The sequence below is a fragment of the Anabrus simplex genome, chromosome 1 (assembly GCF_040414725.1).
Source record: "Anabrus simplex isolate iqAnaSimp1 chromosome 1, ASM4041472v1, whole genome shotgun sequence".
NCBI classification, from domain to species: Eukaryota; Metazoa; Arthropoda; class Insecta; order Orthoptera; family Tettigoniidae; genus Anabrus; species Anabrus simplex.
Genome location: NC_090265.1, coordinates 732,133,557 through 732,158,119, shown reverse-complemented (window position 1 = coordinate 732,158,119; position 24,563 = coordinate 732,133,557). Strand labels below are relative to the sequence as shown.

Here is a 24,563-nt window from a genome sequence, read left to right as displayed (position 1 = left end):
ATACTAAGATAGCAGCACAATCTAGCGGAAGAAATTTAGTACGATATTTGATGCATGCAAAGTCGATAGGTAATGTGTACACGCTTTGAAACATGGCTATTCTTTATACCTTGAGGTCATGCGTATAGGTTACGCTAAGATAGCAGCACAATCTAGCGGAAGAAGTTTAGTACGAGAGTCGATGCTTGCAAAATCGATAGGTAATGAGAACACGTTTTGAGATATAGCTATTCTTTGTTCTTTAAGTTCATGCGTCTTAGTTATGCTGAGATAGCAGCACAATCTACCTGCAGAAGTTTAGTATGAGAGTCGATACATGCAAATTCGATAGTTGATGTGTACACGCTTTGAAACATGACTATTCATTGTACTTTAAGTTCATGGGTATAGGTTATACTAAGATAGCAGCACAATCTAGCGGAAGAAATTTAGTACGATATTTGATGCATGCAAAATCAAGAAGTAATGTGTACACGCTTTGAAACATGACTATTCTTTGTACTTTAAGTTCATGTGTATAAGTTATGCTAAGATAGCAGCACAACCTAGCGGAAGAAGTTTAGTACGATATTTGTTGCATGCAAAGTCGATAGGTAATGTGTACACGCTTTGAAACATGGCTATTCTTTGTACCTTAAGGTCACGCGTATAGGTTATGCTAAGATAGCAGCACAATCTAGCGGAAGAAGTTTAGTACGGGAGTCGATGTGTGCAAAATCGATAGGTGATGTGTACACGCTTTGAAACATGGCTATGCATTGTACTTTAATTTTATGGGTATAGGTTATGCTAAGATAGCAGCACGATCTAGCGGATGAAGTTTAGTTCGATGGTCGATGCATGTAAAATCGATAGGTCATGTGTACACGCTTTGAAACATAGCAATTCATACTGCTGCTCTGTTCCCAAGACTTTTAAGCATAGCTAACCCTAATACTGCTCTTAACGACGTCGAGCTAAGGATTGATTACGTGACTGTGACGTCACAGCCACGTGCTCTTGTTTGGTAAACATAGCCACGTGCTTTTTTGACAGCTGTCTTCTTGACGAACCCTAACCTCACTTTGAAGGACAATAGAGCGTCGCTAACCTCACTGCTGCCATCTTTACGGCGGTAAACCTCAAGGCTGCCACCTTATGCATGTTATAGCGCGGAATTTAAAATCCAACAACAGAACATTGTTAACCTCACTCTTGCCATCTTTACGGCGGTAAACCTCAAGGCTACCACCTTATGCATGTTGTAGCGCGGAATTTAAAATCCAACAACAGAACATTGCTAAACTCTCTGCTATCATCTTGAAAAGTTCAGTGTTCCAAACACTAGTTCGAAAAACGTAACTCATCGCACCTCGGGGATTTTCCATTCCTTGTTCTGAACATGAAACCATTTACAAATAAAGATTAATTTTCTACAAAGTACAAGCGTTCTTGTTGATAGCGATCGACGAGGTTATTGCTCCTTTAGCCCTTTAGCCCATTAGCCCTTTAGCCCATTAGACCTTTAGCCCTTTAGCCCTTTTGCCCATTAGCCCTTCAGCCAATTAGCCCTTCAAGGAATGTGCGGTAAGGAGGAGGAAGAGTCCTTTCATCCTTTTTGCCCTTCTGATAAGATGTAACCCCTGGGTTCCATACCCTATCACGATTTTTTTTCAGCCATGTTTATGCGATAACTTGTTCGACTGATTTTTACACACAAGACGAATGATGGAAGGTAAATAATTTGAAGTTATACTTTGGCTATATCGTTTACCGAGCGAGTTAGCTGCGCAGTATGGGTACAGTGTGTTTTTTATTTTTACACTATGCAAATCATTGAAGTTGTAGTTTTGCGATATTGCTTACTGAGCGAGTTAGCTACGCGATATGTGCACAGTGTGTTTCCATAGTTTTTGATTTTACACTAAGCAAATCATCAAAATTGTACTTTTGCTCTGAACACATCAAACAATGTTCTGATCATATGTTGAGGTTAACAACATCGATTACAGTGTTCGATTCTAGTCTTGTTATGTTTCATTCTGATCTTCTTAGAACAAGGGTACCCCCTAACATGTTCTAAACACATGTTGTATTGAGTACAGTGTTCGATTCTAGTCTTGATCACTTATTTCGTGTTCTGAACACGTCGATCAATGTTCTGATCACATGTTGTATCGAGTACAGTGTTCGATTCTAGTCATGATCACTTATTTTGTGTTCTGAACACATCAATCAATGTTCTGATCACATGTTGAAGTTAACAACATCGATTACAGTGTTCTATTCTAGTCTTGTTATGTTTCAATCTGATCTTCTTAGAACAAGCGTATCCCCTGACATATTCTAAACACATGATGTATTGAGTACATTGTTCGATTCTAGCCTTGATCACTTATTTTGTTTTTCTGAACGCATCAATCAATGTTCTGATCACATGTCGTATCGAGTACAGCGTTTGATTCTACTCTTCTTATGTTTCGAAAGTCTAAACATGCACAATAATGTTATCGCTGCACACGCTTGCCTTCGCGATGCAGGTTTAAACTTGTTCGATATAAAGCTATGCCTTGACATAAGAGGCGGAGGAGGAGGTAGAGAAGGAGGAGGGGGAGGAGGAGGAGGAGGAGGAGGAGGAGGAGAATGATAAGACCTTAACAGCCTATGTATAGTCGCCATTGTTTTTAAAGATGATAGCTGTCAAAAGAATTTTTCAAATTATCCACCACCACATTTCAGCTAAAGAGGGCAGCAGGGTGCTCTGTTGATTAAGCACATAGAATTTCAAATTGCCCTCCACCACATGCATAACAGCAGCTGTTATCTTGCGCAGTAGCCTCTAAGCTAGCTTTCTTCATAAGAGTAGCCGCCATCTTGTGCGAGCACCCCTAGGCCGTCTCATAAGGAGCTATGTATAGTCACCATTGTGTGTCTGCCATCTTGCGTAAGTATCCCTAGGACGTCTCAAGGCATCTTGTTTCTCATAAGAGCAGCCACCATCTTGTAGAAATAGATAGCTGCGAATGCCAAAGGGCTTAAGTAGGAATCGAACCGTTGATCTCATCATTAGACTATGTTTTTTCTTGTTCCTGATACTACGAACCTACGTATTAGGCGGAAAAATTTTGTCCGTTTTGCTCTACGATGCATCGTTTTCGAGATATTTAACATTTTGCATTTAAGCCTCCAAATTTAATGAATCGAACCTGCACGGTACGTTATACTCTCTACCATAGCTAGACCTGATCATGTTACGAAGACTCGCTTCAATACAAGCTAAAACAGAGCAAATGCCAAAGGGCCTAAGTAGGAACCGAACCGTTGATCCCATTATGAGACTATGATTTTCTTGTTCCTCATACTGCGAACCTAGGTATTAGGCAGAAAAAGTTTGTCCGTTTTGCTCTACGGTGCACCGTTTTCGATATATTTAACATTTTGCATTTAAGCCCTAAATTTAATGAATCGAACTATCACGACACGTTACCCTCTAAGCTACGAGTAGCAACTATCTTGCGCAAGCACCCTTAAAGCGTCTCATAAGGAGTTATGTATAGCTGCCATCTTGTGTCCGCCATCTTGCGCAAGCATCCTTAGGACGTCTCAAGCCATCTTGTCCAAGGACCCTTAAGCCGTCCCATAAGATCAGCCGCTATCTTGCGCAAGCATCCCTAGGGTATCTCATAAGGAGCCATGTATAACTGTCATCTGGCGCAAGCATCCCAAGGGCGTCTCATAAGAACCTGTGTATAGCAGCCATCTTGCGTAAGTACCCTTAAGGAGTCATGTATAGCCACCATCTTATGCAATTAGCGTCGAGAGAGGGCTGCTGTAGAATTTTCCGCCACCACTTTTCAAAGGTATCTAGCTAAAGATGGCAGCACCGCGGATGACAGGTGACGAATTTACATCTACTACGATAAAGAGGGCAGCACGGTGCTCTCTGTATTAAAGATGGCGGATGACAGCTGTCAAAAAAGCACATGGCTATGTTTACCAAACAAGAGCACGTAGAATTTGCCGCCATCACATTTCAAACTAAAGAGGGCAGCACTATGCTCTGTTGATTAAAGATGGCGGATGGTAGCTGTCGAAAAAGCACGTGAGTTTGTTTCCAAACAAGAGCACGTGGAATTTTTCAATTTACCGCCACCACATTTCAAAGGTATCTAGCTAAAGATGGCAGCACGGTGCTCTCTTGATTAAAGATGGCGGATGATAGCTAACAGAACTTTTCAAATTGTCCGCTACTACGTGCTTAAGGTAGTAGCCATAAAGAGGGCAGCACGGTGTTCTGTGGATTAAAGATGGCGGATGACAGGTGATGAAATTGCCCGCATGATAGTAGCACAGTGCTCTGTTGATTAAAGATGGCGGATGACAGCTGCACGTGGCTTTGTTTCCAAACAAGAGCACGTGGAATTTACCACCACCACATTTCAAACTAAAGAGGGCAGCACTGTGCTCTATAGATTAAAGATGGCAGATGACAGCTGTCAAAAAAGCACGTGAGTTTGTTTTCAAACAAGAGCATGTGGAATTTTTCAATTTGCCGCCACCACATAGAGGGCAGCACTGTTCTCTCTGGATTAAAGATGGCTGCTTGTCGAAAAGCATTTTTCAAATTATCCGCCACCACATTTCAAAGGTAAGTAGCTAAAGAGGGCAGCACTGTGCTCTATAGATTAAAGATGGCGGATGACAGCTATCAAAAAAGCACGTAGCTGTCAAAAAGCACGTGGATTTGTTTATCTCGAGCTAGTGAGGTTAAGTTGGTAGCACTAAGGTTTAGGCCCGTCAAGATGGCAGCACTGCCGATGACAGGTGACGAAAGAGGGCAGCACGGTGCTCTGTAGTTTAAAGATGGCGGATGACAGCTGTCAAAAAAGCACGTAGCTGTCAAAAAGCACGTGGCTTTGTTTATCTCGCGCTAGTTAGGTTAAGTTGGTACTACTGAGGTTTAGGCCCGTCAAGATGGCAGTACTGGGGTTAGCGATGCGTTGTTGTCGATGACAGCTGTCAAAAAGCACGTGGCTTTGTTTACAAATCTGTCGAAAAGCACGTGGCTGTCAAAAAAACACGTGGCTTTGTTTACCTCATGCTAGTTAGGTTAAGTTGGTACCACTAAGGTTTAGGCCCGTCAAGATGGTAGTACTGAGGTTTGCGATGCGTTGTTGTTGATGAGAGCTGTCAAAAAGCACGTGGCTTTGTTTACAAATCTGTCAAAAAGCACGTGGCTGTCAAAAAGCACGTGGCTTTGTTTACCTCGCGCTAGTTAGGTTAAGTTGGCACTACTGAGGTTTAGGCCCGTCAAGATGGCAGTACTGAGGTTAGCGATGCGTTGTTGTCGATGACAGCTGTCAAAAAGCACGTGGCTTTGTTTACAAATTCAAATTTCCCGCGGGAGGTGGAGGAGACCTCTGGGAGGCCTCTGGCTGAGGTGGAGGTGGAGGAGGCATCTGGGAGGCCTCTGGCTGAGGTGGAGGTGGAGGTGGCCACTGGGAGGCCTCTGGCTGAGGTGGAGGTGGCCTCTGGGAGCCCGAGGTGGAGGTGGCGCCCGAACCCGCTTATTATACTACTAACCTATTTTGTTTAAGAATCCTTCTGAGAGAAGTCCGGTATTGCTGCAGATCTTTGTTTACTTCCATCAACCATGGTGACTTGGTCTTCCTTCATCTTTCGCCAGTAAACGAGAAGCTGGTTAGTTAACCTGGCATGATGCATCCTGTAGACGATCCCATGAAATGCTAGGCGTCTCTTTCTGGCCACGTCCATGATATTTTCACAGTATTTGTAGAGCTCTTGGTTGGGTCACCTCTTGTATTTATTTCCTTCCTTGACTGGTCCTAATATCTTCCTCAATGTCTTTCTCTCCTGGATTTCGAGCTTGTCCGTGAGTCCCTTCCCGTTGAATGTTAGACATTCTGAAGCATATGAGGATTCAGGGCGGATTCAGAGCTTCATTTTAGTGTTTCGGGAGAGACACTTTACTGTAAGTGTTCTTGGTCTGTTGGTACGCCAGTTCTAGCTGTTAACTCGAGAGAGATTGGGTTCCAGCCATTCTCCCAGGTATTTAAACCTGTTGGTTTTTTGATCGTTTCCTGCTCCAGATGCAGTATACAACGAGACTTTCTGATGTTCGTGAAGTACTGTGTTTTCTCAGGTGAAATGTATAGCCCTACGTTTGCCGCTTGTTGTCTTTGAGTTGTTTCACTGAAGTTTCTTCTGAATTGGATAGAAGTGGCAGGTCGTCGGCGAATGCCAGGCGATCAACATTCACTCCATTGCGTTTCAGTTCCAGAGAGATACCACATGCAATTCCCAGTCTAACTTACTCCTTTCGCCATCATCACGCTTGGTGGCCATGATCGTTAAGGCACCGTGCTCAGCCGGTTCGAGTACCGTTGGCTGAAAAATGTAACCATCAGAATATCGGCCGGCAGGTAATTTCTAATCAGTATATTGCCTGCCAAAAGCCTGAGTTGAATGTTGATGGTCATTCGTCCGTCGGATGGAGACGTAAAAGCCTTTAGCAGACCCCTGGGTGTTATCCCCCTGTGGTTGGTGGCGGGAGAATAACACCCACGGTAACCCCTGCCTATCGTTAGAGGCGACTTAAAGGGGCTACAAGGGCTCTTAACTTGGGAGCGTGGGCTGGCGACCACGGGGCCCTTAGCTGAGTCCTACTATTGCTTCCACTTGCTTGCCAGGCTCCACACTTTCATCTATTCTATCCGAGCTCCCTTGGTCAGCTCTTGTTCTTTTCCGACCTCGACAGTATTACGTATGGAGGCCTAGGGTGCCTTTCATTTTCATGCCCTTCGTGGCCTTCGGCCAACATCTTCATTTTTCGAAGTGTCGGACCCCTTCTATGTTTTTTCTCTGATTAGTGTTAATAGAGAATGATTGCCTAGTTGTAGGCCTACTTCCTCTTAAAACAAAATTCTCCACCACCACCACCACCACCACCGACACCACCACCACCACCAGAACAGCAATAGGCTATGTTCCGCCACCGGGCTTCACACTGTCTCCCTGCTATCATATATCACCCCATTCATTTCATCTCATTAACTCCTCTGCTTGGGTTGACGTCAGGAAGAGCATCCGGTCGTAAAAACTCGCTACGAAGATTACTTCTCGCTGACATCATACCCAACTCCGTAGAAATATATATATTATTCTTATTATCGAAACATCCGGAAAAGCAGGAGAGGGGAAGAAGCGACAGGGCCTAGGCTGCTAGACCACAAAAAACACACACACACACACACACAAAATTAAAATTCTGAACATACTTCGTAAATGATCTTTCCTTTCCTCACTTTTAATTTTTCAATATTATTTCCAAAAATAACAATTTAACAAACTTTAACAAGAGATAACAATGAATATTTTTATGAGAAAACAAAATAAGCTTTAGAGCTTAATCATAAACAGGGGAGAAGATGCTTCCGTTTGGTAAGCGAAGAGGAGCCTCTACTAACAGAGGGACAATTCAAACTTCAGCTTAGGTATAACATGCAATTTTGCAAGTTGCTTTACGTCGCACTGACACAGTTAGGTCTTATGGCGACGATGGGACAGAAGGGGCTAGGAGTGGGAAGGAAGCGGCCATAGCCTTAATTAACGTACAGCCCCAGCATTTGCCTGGTGTGAAAATGAGAAACCGACAGTGGGGTTCAAACCCACTATCTCCCGAATGCTGGACACTGACCGCACTTAAGCGACTACAGCTATCGAGCTCGCTGGGTATAATATGAATATAAATGAAAGGAGCAAGAGCTCTCAAGACAAAGGTATATATCAGAGGCGTCTCGAACCCTCAACTTCATTTGAGCGAGCGAGTTGGCCGTGCGGTTAGATTCGCGCAGCTGTTCGCTTGCATTCGGGAGATAGTAAGTTCGAACCCCACTGTCGGCAGTCCTCAAGATGGTTTTCCTGGTTTCCCATTTTTACATCAGAAAAATGGTAGGGCAGTACGTTAATTGAGATCGCTTCCTTTCCAATCTTCGCCTTTTCCTATCCCAACGTCGCGCTAAGACCTATCAATGTCGGTGCGAGGTAAAGCCAAATATAAACAAATATAAAAAAGCACTTCATTTTCAACTTTCAGGATACCTCTTAAAAGCTTAAAAAGAATTTTAATTGTTACTTTACTTACGCAAATTGAAGCGTGTCTCAATTCTAGACCGTTGTGTGCATTATCCGATGACCCTATTCTCATACCCGGTCACTATCTCATTGGAGCTGCACTCATGTGCATCCCTGATCCTGATTTGAATGATACTCGTATAAATAGACTGTCGCGTTGACAGCATCTTCAGCAGATGCAGCAACACTGGTGGTGTCGATGGTCCTCCTCACATGCCAATCTTCAGGCAGGCACTCTTTTTCTGCTAAAGGAAGATCATCAGTCACCCTTACAGTGGAAGGTGGGCGTTATTGAGCAGGTGTTTCCAGGAAGGGACAATTTGGTAAGAGTTGCCGACGTCAGATGCAATTCCACTATCTTGAGGCGTGCCATCACGAAGCTAGTTCCTCCTGCTTAATTATTCTGTGCATATTTCATATATTTATATTTTGAACAAGTTCAACGGGGTGGAGGATGTTTAATATTATATTAGCCTGTAGACAGCACTTCTGTTGACTTCTCTTTGGTGCTGGCAGATTCTCCTCGCAAACGCCCTCTGGCAACTCAAAGGATGTGTCTCGTAATATATTTTGATTGTATACATTCATGTATCCTGGGAGAAAATCGGTCAATAGAGTCGACTATAATAATATAATTAAAATAATTCCAAACATTTTTCACAGCCTTTACGCCGCATGCCACTCGCTGCCCTCAATACGGGGGGGGGGGGGGGGCAACAACACAATATGTGAATCGGAGGGATCCAGAAAGAACAGGAGCCGAAGCTCATACTAAACGACCAAGAAAGGGAAAAACAAAAGGTTAATAGAAACGCCGAGAACAAATGGAATGGGATGCTGAACCCACTCTAGCAATCCCGAGACATGACTTGTCATAAAACCTAATGGGGCAGAAGGCTCGGTGGCAGTGAGGATAAGCTATACTATGTCACTGACTAAGGCAGGAAATAACATTTTAGAAATGTAGAAAGTCACCAAAAAGCAAAGTGAACAACGCAAACTAGGGGCCACATTAGTAAATATTAAATAAATTACATTATGCCCACTAGGGGTATTACACTCCGTCCACAGACAGCCTAGAAACCTACATGTTAGAAGACTGACTGAATACTAAGAAGCCCGACGTTAGAACTAAGGTAAAAGTGGTGCACTCTAACTACTACATGCTAGAGGCTTCTCGTCGCCACTCACGTAGCTGCCTGCCTTACAAATGCCCAAGTTTACAAGTTTATAGGAACGACCTGGGCGCTAATTATTTGGCGTGAAGTGAACTGGCAGTAGTGGCAACTTAGAAACAGATGACAAAAGTTCAGTAGTATCAACCCACAAATAGGTAGAAAGATAGGTAGAAATGCTTATACCATGACGATGACTCCCTCTGAATCACACGTTAACAGACACGGTGTACGCCTGCAGCGCTCCTGTCGATATAAAGGCCAAGTAGGCGCACATTTTGTCGGCTTAAAACGGAAGTATATAAACAGTTTCTGGTCTTCTTCGGTAGTTTTATACGCGCAAAATATCTGCTGTTAACGTTTCATGAACTGAAAAGAGAAAAATATTAAGTATTTGAGAAGTAGGACGTATACTTCGGCATATGCTTCAATTTACTACCGCATGAGAATATGCCAACAGTTTGCTATGTCCCGGGTTACAAGTCGGGTTGCAATAAACAGGAAAATGAAAAAAAAAATCACCCCAAAGGATCCAGTTTGTTCTCCAAGTGGTTGAAGGCTACTCCACGACAAGATCAGCCTTTGAGTGATGAAAGTCGTATTTGTGATATGCGTTTTACCGCCGAACTTATCCAAAACTGTGACAGTTTCGTTATTAATGGTGAAAAAGTGGGACAAAGACGTAAACTGTATCCCATAGCAGTCCCACACATTTTCCCAATTCTTCCATTATATTTAACCTGAAACATCATAGTAAAAATATGTCCATATCAACGCCAATCTACTGAATCACATGTACCTTCCACTCATGATTATTCCATACTGGACTCCTCTAGTATTACCTCAGTATGATCTAGTGCTGGTGATAACATATAGTTAGTGCTGCTAATCAGCAGGAATTCATCTTAAAGAGAGAAGCATCTCCAGAGGAAGTTGCCAGTAAGATTCATGATTAAACTGAGCATGTTAACATATAAATCAAGCAGTTATGTAAGAATTGTATGTGTATGACTAAGAAGCATGCAGAGGTTTAATATGTTTATTGCGATATATTTAGCAGCATGTGCACTATACAGTTGACATCTTTTTTTTAAAGGTTATAACTGATAATTGCTAAAGAGTTTGGTATGCAGTCATTTTTCGTGGCGAATTACTGAAGGAGCGCTTAGCGCAACTAAACACAAACGTTTGAGATATTGATTACCTTATTGACGAAGCGATTTCTGAAGTAATTTCTTCACGTCATTATTATCTGTAAAATACTTTCCACGTTCGAAACATGATACACTATATCTTAACTTGCATCAAACATATTTAGCACATTAACATCTTCACATGAAGCACATAATGCACAGTCCTGAAGCACCACAGTAATGAATACACGGTTTCAAATCATTTATTTAAACTATGAATTGCGAATTAAATCCATCAATTCCCATTTAAAAACACATGTTCAGAGACAGCTGATCCCCGTCTATCTACACCAGCGCCGCATAGTGAAGAACATATCAACCACCACAAGTCGTCACACTATACATTGCTATTCGTCCTGCTTAAACATTCCAAAACCCTAAGTCTCTCAAACTCACATAGAAGTATAAACCAGACGTAACATTTTGTATATCTTACCCTAAGCTTGACGTTGTTATCTGCACTGTAAGGACTTTCTAGATTTCCTTCCTCTATACTACACCGGGAACAGCGGTACGACACTAAGCCCCTGCAATTAAAGTAAAAACTTCGCGTTACGCGCCGGCCCAGTAGCCGAAGACAGACTGGAACAGCAAGCAACAGCTGTGTGTGACGTAGAGCGGAGTGACGTCGCAGCCTGCCTCCCCGTAACACGGAGAGAGCCTAGATCAGTATGGAATGTTCCTTGAGTTTCATCGGTTAATAACTTTCCCCACGATAATGACTAGACAAAATCAACCACATCATCGTCTAGCCCGATATCTTATCTCCATTCCTGCAAGGTTTAATAAAAATCCGACAAGAGAAGACGAAACTGTGGAGCGAGATGTGAAGGCATGTTTTGGCGTGGATCGGGTATAAATGGAGAGCTGCTTACCTTAGCAGACCAGTGTGTGTGTAACGCAGTGGAGTTCGTGCGGCTAGCAGCGAGCGGTCGGCTCGTGAGGACTGCGATAAGACGTGAAGTGATTGTCATATTTCGTCGAGTCCTGGACTTTAACTCCGTAGCGTCAAGTGTTGACTTACACGATGTTCTTTAACTCGTGAATGATAGAATTATGCTCCAACGGATGTGATAGTACATATATCACACCCCCGAATTATATCTAGAAGTTAGAGATATTATTGTCAGTATTCGATTTATTATTATTATTATTATTATTATTATTACTATTATCTGTATTTCATTTGTATATTTTGTCATTTATATTTGTAAGCTGGGAGATATCCACATACGTAGGTATGAGTAATTTGTTTTGCACGAGTGGGAAAACATTGCTATATTGGACTCTGGTAATTTGGATGACTCATGCGGGCATCCCAGTGTCTGATGAGATGTGTTTGTTGATGTTATTGTACTAGGAAAGTTCTATGAGTCATGTGATATACCCCAGCGTTTGTTTATTTCTTGGGACCAAGTATGAGTTCAGGGCATGGTCTTGACGAGAGCATCATTCATGATTGGCTGGCAAGGACCAATCCAGACGTATCATCTGAGAGGAAGGGAGAAGCGGATGGTTATAGAAACTTCGACATCACTGTATGAAAGAACCACAACTGACACACTGTACGAGAAGGAAGTAGTGCTGGATATACGGTATTCGAATGACACAGCTACAAGGGACTGGACTTCAAACGTTCGTGAAGGTAGTCTTGTTATGTTCGTGGAAAGTGGCTGATCGACGGACTGTGGATTGCTTGCGCATTAAGTATTGTAGCACTTGTGGCGGCCTGGCATTATATTGCCCCCATCATGCCGGGCTCAGCTCGCCGGAGAGCGAGGGTCTCAGAGGTGGACCGTTCGCTATCGGCTGTGCAGAAATTTTTAAAGGCAGGGATAGATGAAGGACTAGCGACAAATGAAAGGAGACTAAAATAGGTTTACACATTTATTAAAAAACTGACACTCCTTCAAATAAAACAATTAAATTCACAAAATCTGGGTTTGATTCTTGGAAATATCTTCTCCTCGTGCTATCAGTTATGAGGGATCTTGATCAAATTAAAGTTCAACGACTGTTCGTGTCTGTAATAACAAATATAGGGATCATTAATTTACTGTAAAATGGATCGAAAATCAAAATAATATCTGATATCACTCTCCTATAATGGTAATCAAATTGTTTAAATTAAAATATTCCATCCGGATTTCGCTTTTATTTCACAAGAAAATGATCATTTTCTCTTCCTTATTTAAATTATTAAAAATTATTTAATTAAAGAAATTATGGTTAATAAGTCTTCCTTAGACTTTTCCTTCAACAATTACTTCATTTTTATAATTATTAATTGACTAAACTTCTTATAATAAATTTTTACTTGAACTCATATCAACCTAAATTTTACTCGTTTTAGGCAGAAAGTGACTGTACTATAACTAATAATTTAATCTCGTGACATCAGTCCACGGACGTTGCCTTCTCTTATTCACTTTAACTTAGTGAATTAGGCCCTAATCTATCTTAAATTATAATAAAATCGTCTAAAGATTTATAATTCATCCAATTACGGACACTCAAAATAATAGAAATCGGTCAAAAATTTGACGCGCACAGTGGAGAATATCATCACCAAATCATTCAAGAAATATTCATAAAACACAGAATATGATTAAATCACACATCACACATTCACACATAGGTACACGACAATATTATAATATTATTTACACGAACACTAACCCATTATTATTAAATTTAGGATTTATTGCAAATTAGGGAAATCATTCTCTAGATGACAATATCACGTATATCCCAGGTATCGATTTAGAATGTGATAGAATTGAGGTTATCACTTGTGTGTAGAAATTAATTATACAACGATGTTCAAGGAATATTTTAAACAGAAATCATCCAAAATAAGCAAGTACATTAACTACAACACAGGTCAAAATATTAGAATACGCGCTTACGGTACATGAGTTGCGGTATTTATTTTTATTCACCTATAATGTCGTGGCTCTCAATTAATCTGCACTGAAGCTCGAAGAAATCATGTCCAGTGACACATCTCTTCCCAAAATGACTCTAATGGATGCATAGATTATCACTCAAAATATAATGTCCATCTGCAAGTCATACTCGAATTAATAGCGCAGAAAATATACCTATAATTCGTCATTACTCCGTCCGGAGGATTGCCATGTTCCAGGCTTACTTTACATAAAGTGAGCACACGATAATTCTTTCCAAGAATAAATTAACATTAAGCCCATGACCTTATTAAATAATTTTAGCCCGTAATTAGGTTTAATTATTTTTACTCATCCTTATTATTATATTTTTGACCGTGCATAATCTCACTCGCAAAGCTATCGTATGAAGTTATTCGGATGACTCTAAACGAACTCAAGCCCACAAACATGTCGTTCAATCGTAGAATGAAATTTTACACTTAGAAAAACACTAGAACACTGTCCTAATTTGTCTCAATTAATTTTTCAAATTATTTCAAAATCATTCAAATTTACCGCGGAGTTCATTTATTTTTATCTCTCCTGCCTTCTAAATTCTTAGGACAGTTGAGGTCTCTCTCGATGACATACACTCATCTCTAACTAATAGAACAAATACACATTCATTCCAGAGCACAAACTACCTCCCACCAAAGAAAGAAGAATGAAAAGTCAAACTACTGCAAAACTAATAGAAATCTAAATGAATAAGGTAAGGCTACGTTTTACAAACATTTTACAGAAATAGAAAGAAAGTGAATTCTTAAGGAATACTCATGTGGCTGGTGTGAACAGGATTCTGGCTGATGACCTAGTACGTGGTCACATCACCTTCCATCGAACAAAGTCTCGCCCATGTCCGACGCCTTACATGCTTAGTGACTCATGGAGGAGCTGAAGGCGCACAGGAAACTGTAGTATTCTTCACGGAACTGGATAACCATCTTGAAGTGAGCTCGAACCAACGACCTTCCTTCTTCCGAGTTCTTGTAGAAAGCTGAAACTAACAAAAGTCTTGGCAATAGTCCAGGATACACACGCGATGTTTTATAATTTGGATGTGAACACTTATCTTTTGACAATCCTAAACAAATCGTAGCTAATTTTTCCAAGTGTCTGAATTGCGGTTTATACAGTCCTCGATGCCTTCTCTAATGTAAAGTCTCCCAATGAAGCAAGCGACGTCCAGTCTCTACCGTAGCTGCAATTAGAGTGTCACGACGTCCCGTCTCTACCGTAGCTGCAATTAGAGTATCACGACGTCCAGTCTCTACCGTAGCTGCAATTAGAGTGTCACGACGTCCAGTCTCTACCGTAGCTGCAATTAGAGTATCACGACGTCCAGTCTTTACCGTAGCTGCAATTAGAGTGTCACGACGTCCAGTCTCTACCGTAGCTGCAATTAGAGTGTCACGACGTCCAGTCTCTACCGTAGCTGCAATTAGAGTGTCACGACGTCCAGTCTCTACCGTAGCTGCAATTAGAGTGTCACGACGTCCAGTCTCTACCGTAGCTGCAATTAGAGTGTCACGACGTCCAGTCTCTACCGTAGCTGCAATTAGAGTGTCACGACGTCCAGTCTCTACCGTAGCTGCAATTAGAGTGTCACGACGTCCAGTCTCTACCGTAGCTGCAATTAGAGTAACGCTCAAATCAAGTGTTCAGAAGTAAGAACCCTCTATAAAATTTCCTCTGGAATTACCATTAATTCCCTGTCTTAAGACGTAGGTGTGCCTCTTAATTACATCTAATTTGTGGATATGTTGCATTCCTGTGAAGGTTGACATTTTTATTGGCTGCTCCAGTTTCACGTCACTTGACTTTCCATTTATTGATCGATTGAGATCACGCTGCTCGCCGGGTCACGTGGCACACACACATGTGTTTGAAGGCCACCTAACAGGAATTTCACCCTGCTTCCTCGTTCTCTTGGTAGGTCGGGAAAACCGGTTCGCAAGTGGCTGGCTCGCACTAGCACGGAAATACAAAATCTCACCCTCCTGGCGATTAAATAATGTTCCAACACGCTGATGAAATAAATCATTCTCCTTTACTAAATTATTACCACTTTTGAAGGGGACAATATGTTGGTGAAAGCTATCTCAGACTTTCCAAAATTTATGTTCCGGGTCGACAAGCCTGTGTTACTTAATTGTATATATCTTTACAACAAGTGTTAAAGTCTGTGAACACAGTATTACGAGGTACAGTATCTGTGTGATGTTATAACTGCCGATTATGAGAATCGGTAAGTCGTATTGACACAGAGACAGTGAAGGGTATTTATCTACATATATGTACATTGTTCATCGGACTATCTAGAAATGGTAGCTTAGTTCTCGCTTTCGTTTTCCCACTGTTTTTCATTGTTGTTGTTGTAAATATGGAGTCTTCCAGCAATATTTTATGTGTGTATTATATGTATAATGTTGTGTGTAGATGAGGTGCTCATGCACGGATTGTTAAGAATATAGTTAGCTATTTTAGAATCAGTGGAGTTATTGATGAACCTAGGTGCAGTTCCTACCTATTTAGTCGTTTTCAGGAGGTTAGGTAAGGCCTGCATCAGATGTACCAGTACACAGCATTATGTACACGCCCTGGGATATAAAGTTTATCATGCTCTATTTAAATTCGAGGGATCCATTCTGGTGAACTCTGGCGCCCATACTACGGACATTTCGATTAAATATTTTTATTAATTTATTTCAAGTATTTTATGAAGTTTTTGAGCAATATTTTTTATTTACATATTTTATTCATGATTTTATTTAATGGTAATTCTTCGAATTGTTACACAGAGAGTGATATAAATTGTGCTTCATCAAACTCTTAACATTCTCAAGTGATTGTTTATCCTGAATGAACGTCTAAGACTTGCAATTATTTTTCCAAGTGCTCATAATTCAAAGTTAATGTTGTGGACAGTGATAAGATTTGGAACAGTCTTTGCTCCTTACGAAGTGATTGAATATTTCGAGAAATCTCATTGACGTGACTGTGCTTTAACTTAGAATTCCTCAAGTGGCAAACATTAACAAGTGATATAGTACAGAATTAACTTGAACTTAGTGACTACGTCACTAACTTACAATTTCGTGTGGAGATAATTGTCTAAACTGTGTAAATATTTTGTAGATGATGGACTGTAGACTGTGTATTTGAACTGTGTATTTTTAATTCTACGAACATTCGAACTAAGAACTGTGCATTTCCAATTCTACGAACATTCGAACTAAGGACTGTTGGTGAATGACCAATTTCACTTCATTTTTTTCATTAACATGCCTGAACAAGATTAACTTCACGAGTGAAAGATTCTTATTTCATTTCAATCTAATTGATTTCATTGAGCAGTGTTCAGACTAAGAAATATGTCGTGTGGAATAACTTCAGATTATGCCAAGTATCACAAACTTTAGGTGGCTATTTATTAGGCTGACTTTATTGACATTCGGCAACAAGTTTCAAGTGGCTATTCACTTTATGAGTTTAATTTCCGAGTGTTAAACTTACGTGCTTATTCGGGCTTAGTAACATTTTGCCGCATAGAATTCATTTCGAATGATTAATGGCATAACACGGGATAGATTTCAATGACATTCTACCGTGTGATAATTCTTCAATTATACAGTTCCTATGTGTTATAAACCTTGTCAAAACCATTGCTATATCTTTTTATCACCTGTGCAGAAGCCGCTTTTCGTATTAACACGTCCAAGGCTTAAAGGTGTTCGTTCACGTTTATCAATTACGTGGTCTATCTAGACGCCCTTACTTCTACACCGCATGGATCTTCTAGACATCGCATGGATTTTCTAGAAATTCGAGATCTTCAAGAACTTCCATCGAGGGAGGAATGGCGGTTCAATGGTGCAGAGAGGAGCGGAGCAGCCGGAATTCTGGGACATCGCCAATCCTAGGACGAGGAAAGAACAATTCCCACTGTTTCTTCTGTACAGAGGTGATACGATTTTGAACTTATTAATAAACTCAGAAAAAACTCAAGAATTTTTTTCAAAAGAAAAACCCTCTCCCTCTGCATGCACTTCGATCAGAACGGTACACGCACTGCGTCTGACTCATGCTCATCAAAATATCATATTTACTGTTACAATACGACATTTTATCTCCATGCCCGGTGTCCAGTTGCCACAAAACCATGTTCCAACCTATTTGAACTAATTGACTCTTTCTGTTGCTGAAATATTGTTAAAGGTGGGTGCCTGGCTTTCGTGTAACAATAATTCATTTTGTTTTGTTGATGTTAATACTTCTGATTGTGAAGGTATCGGCCAAAGAAAGACAAGGGCCACGAAGGGCCTGAAAATGAAAGACTCCCCACGTCTCCATACCTAATACCGTCGTGGTCGGGAAAGATAAAGCGTTGAACGAGGGAGGTCCGATCGGATACATGAAAGTGTGGAGCCTGGCATAAATAAGTGGAAGCAATGCCAGGACTCAGGTAAGGGCCCCGTGGTCGCCAATCCACGCTCCCAAGTTCAGAGTCCTAGGGGCCGCTTTTACTCGACAGACAGGGACTGCCGTGGGTGTTCAATCTACCACCCTCACCCATAGGGGAATTAATATTTCTGACTGCATTCACTTACTGTACTAAACATTTGTTGAAGATCATCTAAATTATCAAATGTCAGTACTGCGTCTTCAAGCAAATGTTATTGATTTAAATCCCATTAATCTTATCGCCTTCAAGTGGCTTCCGAAAGATACTCTCACAATCAAGTTAAATAAACTCTTCTGCAGATATTTACTGTGTTATCAACTTTATTTACTACAGGCTGTCTGGTGCCAGTACTTGTTTCCCATATAGTGAATGTTTCTATGTATGTTTATTCTGTTAATTTCCACAAGTTTAGGATGTTGCACCCATTTTCATAATCAATAAAACGCAGACCTACATCCCTCAAATCATAACAGTTCTGCAGTAGATTGTAGCATCGTGTAGTATGTAATAATTGATAGCTACATTTATCTTTTTCTTGCGATCAACAACTGTCAAAATAAGCCAGCCTATTCGTTGTTAATAAGGAGACTTAAATGCTGTAATCCCACAGAAAATATTGACATGAATGTGTCGTATGGTTGGGGTCATTCGAAAATGTGTGTAACGTAACGCGACAAAATGTGTGAAGTCACATTAGTCATTACCGTAGCCTTTGCTTGCCAACGATGCTGCGGTTGTAGATTTGTATAAATTGTGTGTGTTGAAATACAAAGTGCACCGTCAGTGACGTCACATTAGTTGTTACCGTAGGCCATAGTCGCCAAAGATGCTGCGGCTGTGGGTTTGCCATCTTCCACTGTTGAAAGAGGAAGGGAGTTTGCTATCATAGATTGGACAAAGCTGTAAGTTTCAGTCCAAGAATGAAAAGCTTCTCCAATTTAATATTATTATTATTATTATTATTATTATTATTATTATTATTATCATCATCATTATTATTATTTGCTATTATTTGCTTCACGTCGCACCGACACAGATAGGTCTTACGGCGACGATGGGTACGAAAGGCCTAGGAATGGGAAGGAAGCAGCAGTGGCCGTAATTACGGTACAGCCCCAGCATTTCCTGCTGTGAAAATGGAAAACCAAGGAAAACCATCTTCAGGGCTGTCGACAGTGGGGTTCGAACCCTCTATCTCCCAATTACTGGATACTGGCCGCACATAAGCGACTGCAGCTATCGAGCTCGGTTTACGTTTGGGGATACAGATAAGTGGATTCTCCATTGTTATGCTCTTTGCTGTATCCCCAAACGTGACTACAGATATTGAAATCTCCGATAATAATAGATGCCTTCTTACAATTGTGTAAGTTCTGAGGAGGAGTAAAACAAAAATCTGCTGCAGGGGGGTTGCATACAGAGGTGACTACACAGCTATTGAGTTCCAAAGGGATGATCTCGATATAATTGCCATCTGTTTGATATACACTGTCAACACGGGGCTCGGTTTTTACTAAAATGGCACTGTCATATTGAGCATATTGAGTTTCATTCCAGGTATTTTACGATGTCTCTGATATGTATACCTATGGGTTTCTTGAATAAACAATACATCGCACATCTTGTTTCGACATATATCATGTAGTCATTGTTCTTTGCACGATGATATGCCATCGATGTTAATAGATATTACAGTCAGTAAAGTGGCCTTGTTTTGATCTCATAATGAAAACTTCTTTGCTTCTGGTGTGAGAGAATCAGCCGCCTAGAAATTCCTTGGCCCGTTGTTCAGAAGACGCCCGGATGTACAATCTCAAAGTGATGTATAACTTTCGTGGAAATTTCTCTCGTGTCCCCCGGCTGTGATGTAAGGTATAGCTGAATGGCCAGACAATGTTACCTAGCAACCGTGCAAGCTGTGATGTAAGGTATGGATGGATGGCCAGACAATATTACCTAGCAACCGTGCAGGCTGTGATGTAAGGTATGGATGGATGGCCAGACAATATTACCTAGCAACCGTGCAGGCTGTGATGTAAGGTATGGATGGATGGTCAGACAATGTTCCCTAGCAAACGTGCAGGCTGTGATGTAAGGTATGGATGGATGGTCAGACAATGTTACCTAGCAACTGTGCAGGCTGTGATGTAAGGTATGGATGGATGGTCAGACAGTGTTACCTAGAAACTGTGCAGGCTGTGATGTAAGGTATGGATGGATGGTCAGACAATGTTACCTAGCAACTGTGCAGGCTGTGATGTAAGGTATGGATGGATGGTCAGACAATGTTACCTAGCAACTGTGCAGGCTGTGATGTAAGGTATGGATGGATGGTCAGACAGTGTTACCTAACAACTGTGCAGGCTGTGATGTAAGGTATGGATGGATGGTCAGACATACCTAACAACTGTGCAGGCTGTGATGTAAGGTATGTATGGATGGTCAGACAATGTTACCTAGCAACTGTGCAGGCTGTGATGTAAGGTATGGATGGATGGTCAGACAATGTTCCCTAGCAAACGTGCAGGCTGTGATGTAAGGTATGGATGGATGGTCAGACAGTGTTACCTAGCAACTGTGCAGGCTGTAATGGATGGATGGATGGATGGATGGATGGATGGATGGATGGATGGATGGATGGATGGATGGATGGATGGTGTAACAATCTCACCTAGCGACCGTGTGTGCTGGCTGTGATGTAAAGTATGCATGGATGGTGTAACAATGCCAGCTAGCGACCGTGCAGGCTGTGATGTAAAGTATGGATGGATGGTGTAACAATGTCAGCTAGCGACCGTGCAGGCTGTGATGTAAAGTATGGATGGATGGTGTAACAATGTCACCTAGCGACCGTGCAGCTTATGTCTTATGGCTGGTTGCCGTCCGAAACTAGCAGCCGTTGATGGATGGCCATGACCGGGAGAATATTTATGATCATTTGATTTTCGAAAGGGAAAAGTAGTTCTTTTTGTCTTCCTCCTCGACTTATTCTTAACAGTGTTGATTATTTTTTATCACTGAAGTTTTAGGGAATAAAAAGGATTTGATAGTAAATTCTGTAGAATTAAATTTCGATAATACATTTCTCTAATTAAGAAACTGTCATTGATAAACTGTTTTATTTATCACATTTTCTGACAACCTAGCAGAAAAAGTAATATGTTGAATTCCTAGAGCATGAATATTAGAAATAATTTATAATTTGTAGGTCTTAACAAACGAAAAGTGTATGATAGTTGTGGGGTCAGTAACTGACTTCCGCCATTGATGTAAATGCCTTGCCTTGCTATTGGTAAGGAACTGTTAACACCATGGTAGGCTACAATAAGAGTAGACAACATTGTTTTTCTACTTTATACTTGCTGACACGGATATCAGTGATAGTTTTTTTTCCGAAATTGTTGATGTTCGTATTCTTGACTTACGACGGCAACTTCAGCACTTTTGATACTTATGTTGTCACTGTGAATTCATCTTCCAAGCAGGTACTGTTCCATCAGTTAATTTCTGTTAAAACATTCTCCAAATGTTTAAGAAAAGACTAGTCACCATCTAAACGAAACAGGACAGTAATTAGGTTTAAGCGTTTTCAAATATGTGAATTATTTCAACAAAATTGTTTAATTTTACGTAATTTCAGAATAGTGAAGGTAAATTGCTCGAAAAATGAAAATTACGATATTTTCTACAAAGTTTCCAGAATCATGGCCACCATTCGCCTTCGCCTGCCCGTCCTTGACTTGTTCGTGCGAAGACGTCTTTACGGTACAAATTCACGCCTGACAGATGAGTTCTGATGAAGGTTCCACTCGAAGACTACTGCATTCCTGGTCGCTTGCTTGGCCATGCGCGCGAAGTGGGTGCGATCACCGTTATGCAAGTAAAAATGACGTCACCGTCGTGAGCTCAGACATCAACAATGAAGAGATGGCCAGCCGGCAGCACGTTCTTGCTAACTTATCGCTTACTAGCTGATGTACCCGTGCTTCGCTACGGAATTCTACATTGTATACGGAATTCTAGTGTTCACGTTGTGAGCAAGATTGTATTAAATTGCATAGCTCTTAACGTTACCCTAGAAACGCGACGGGGAAGTCACCAAACATCTTTTCTCATATGAAGACTGAGTTCGGGAATTTTCACTGTAATGGTACAGCCAGTCACAATCCGGTTGGGGAGTTTTCATTATAATGGTAGACACTCACTCTCCACCTGCCTTTTTAATCCTCAGAAAGACTGTCTTAGTGGTTTTCCCGACTGAAGTGAACATACATTACAATGACGTCAGTAGATGTGGCGTGATTAAAAGCAATGCTTTCATATGAGATACTCGATCAAATGAAACACCACACATTTTCTCACTTTTAACGAACAGGACTGCAGTTCAAAGGGTAAATAAAATTGTTTATAGCTTAGACTGTAGTTTCTTATTCCCCGACTCTACACACCGATTTTCATTCAATTCTGTTAACCCTTTTTCTCATGGCTGGGCGTCGATATGGACTTAGCAACAAGAATACAAATTCATGAATATCTGTGTTATCATAGCCGGCACGGTAAAAATGTATGAGACATAAATGGTCGGAAATTCAATTCTATATAACTTTGGTTATGTAGTATTTTTCGATACGACAACTAATAATATAGGTAAATATTTGAGGATTACATTTAGGCCTTCCCCTAAACTACCATTTCACTCAGCGTGAATAAAAGTTTTTTCCATTTTCAGAATGAACCGTGGATCTCGAAGCGGGGTGTTCTCCTGGCCGTTAAATCCAAATGGCACTCTAACCTACGTATTGATTTAAGTAGTGACTGTGAAGCCGTCTGGGTAGAAGTGAAATTTCAGCATCCCAAATATCTATTTGCTTGTTTTTACAGACCATCTTGATCAACCCTCAATTATTCTGAACATTTTCTTTCTTCTGTAATGAAAGCCATTAATCTGAATCCTAATGTACTTATACTGGGTGACTTCAACCTCTCTATATCTGCGCAAGGTGTCCCTTGTAATACCCTCGACAAGTGGTATCTCGACCATTGTAGAACTCCATACGTCCGTGAGAACACCTGTGGGGGTAGTCTTCTTGACTACCTGCTCTGCTCCGTTGAGCCTTCAGTTATTTCTGTGGGACGAAATGTTTTTAAATCGAATCACAAGTCTATAGCAAACGATTCTGGTCTCTGATAAACAGGAAATTTTCAACGATTACTTTGCATTTAATTTCGTTGCAGCTGTTCAGTTCCCAGATTTTCCGTGTATTGATTGTGTTCCTTTTCATAGTCTCAGTAATCTTTCCACCTCTGAGTCAGAAGTGTATTCTTTACTTTCCTCCCTGCCAGGAAATAAACCTACTGGTCCCGATGGCCTCAGTCCTGTCTTCCTTAAGAATACCGCTACGAGTCTGGCCCATCCTATTGCTGTTATATTATTTAACCGTTGCTTCTTAGCCGGATACTTTCCTGACGACTGGAAAATCGCTAACATCACTCCGGTTTTCAAAAGTGGAAAGAGGTCTGATGTCAGAAACTATCGCCCGATTTCTATATTACCAACCTTATCTCTCATCTGTGAAAAGATTGTCCACCAGCGTCTTCTTTCTTTCACCCTTCCTGGTTTTCTTCCTGGTAGCTCCTGCCTAACTAATCTGGCTGTTCTCCATCGTGCAACATCTGCTCTTAATGCCGGTTCTCAGCTGACGTGTGCTACATTGATATTGCAAAGGCTTTTGATACCGTAGACCATGCACTTTTTTCCTATAAACCCTCAGAACGTTTTAATATCCATGGTCGCTTCCTAACTCTCCCGCAGAGCTCAGGGTGTGGTTCTTGATGGGTTCAGTTCGACTCTTGTAATGATACATTCTGGCGTCCCACAGGGCAGTATCCTAGGTCCCCTTCTTTTTGTCCTATTTATTGACGATCTCATTAATACTATATCCTTCGTTTCATGTGAATTCTACTATTTGCAGATGATTGTAAAATATTCAAACAAATCGATTCTTTATTAGACGTACACTCTTTACAGAGCGGGCTTAACTCACTCTCTGAATGGTGCTCCACATGGCGTCTTGAGCCTAATCCTACCAAGTGTTCCTCTATTTCGATCACTCTTCGTAAATCTCCTATTATTAGTAAATACTCCCTCCTAGGTAACCAGTTCCCGACTTTAACAGAACAGAATGACTTAGGAGTACTGTTTGACAGTAAATTGTTATTTGTCCCCCCATATACAAAAGATAACCTCACGAGCAATGCTGTTTCTCGGTTTGTTGTATAGATTTTCTGACATCACCGGTATCCACGCCCTCAGAGCCTACTATGTATCTTGCATCCTATTGAATATTGAATTCGCGTCTCCCATTTGGTCTACCTCTTCACCCACTAATCTGAATCACAATGACCGCGTGCAGTCATTCTTCTGTGCTATTGTTAGAGCCAGAGTATCTGATTGTCGAAACTTGAGCAGTAATCAGATACTGGATAATTTAAACCTTCGCCCGTTATTTAGTCGCAGGAAAGTAGCTTACCTTAGATTCCTATATAACGCTGTTAACGGTTTATTTCGTTCTCCTGAACATGCATCCTTCCTTTCCCTACATGTTCCAACTCGCAAAACCAGGATTAATCCACCCCTCCACATTCC

General features: G+C 41.1%; 1 protein-coding gene across 1 annotated transcript in view; it reads left to right on the top strand.

The window, feature by feature from the left end:
* The window catches only part of LOC136857444 (uncharacterized), a 140,481-nt gene that overhangs the window by 70,947 nt on the left and 44,971 nt on the right, over positions 1-24,563 (top strand). The gene's annotated exons all lie outside the window — the stretch shown is intronic.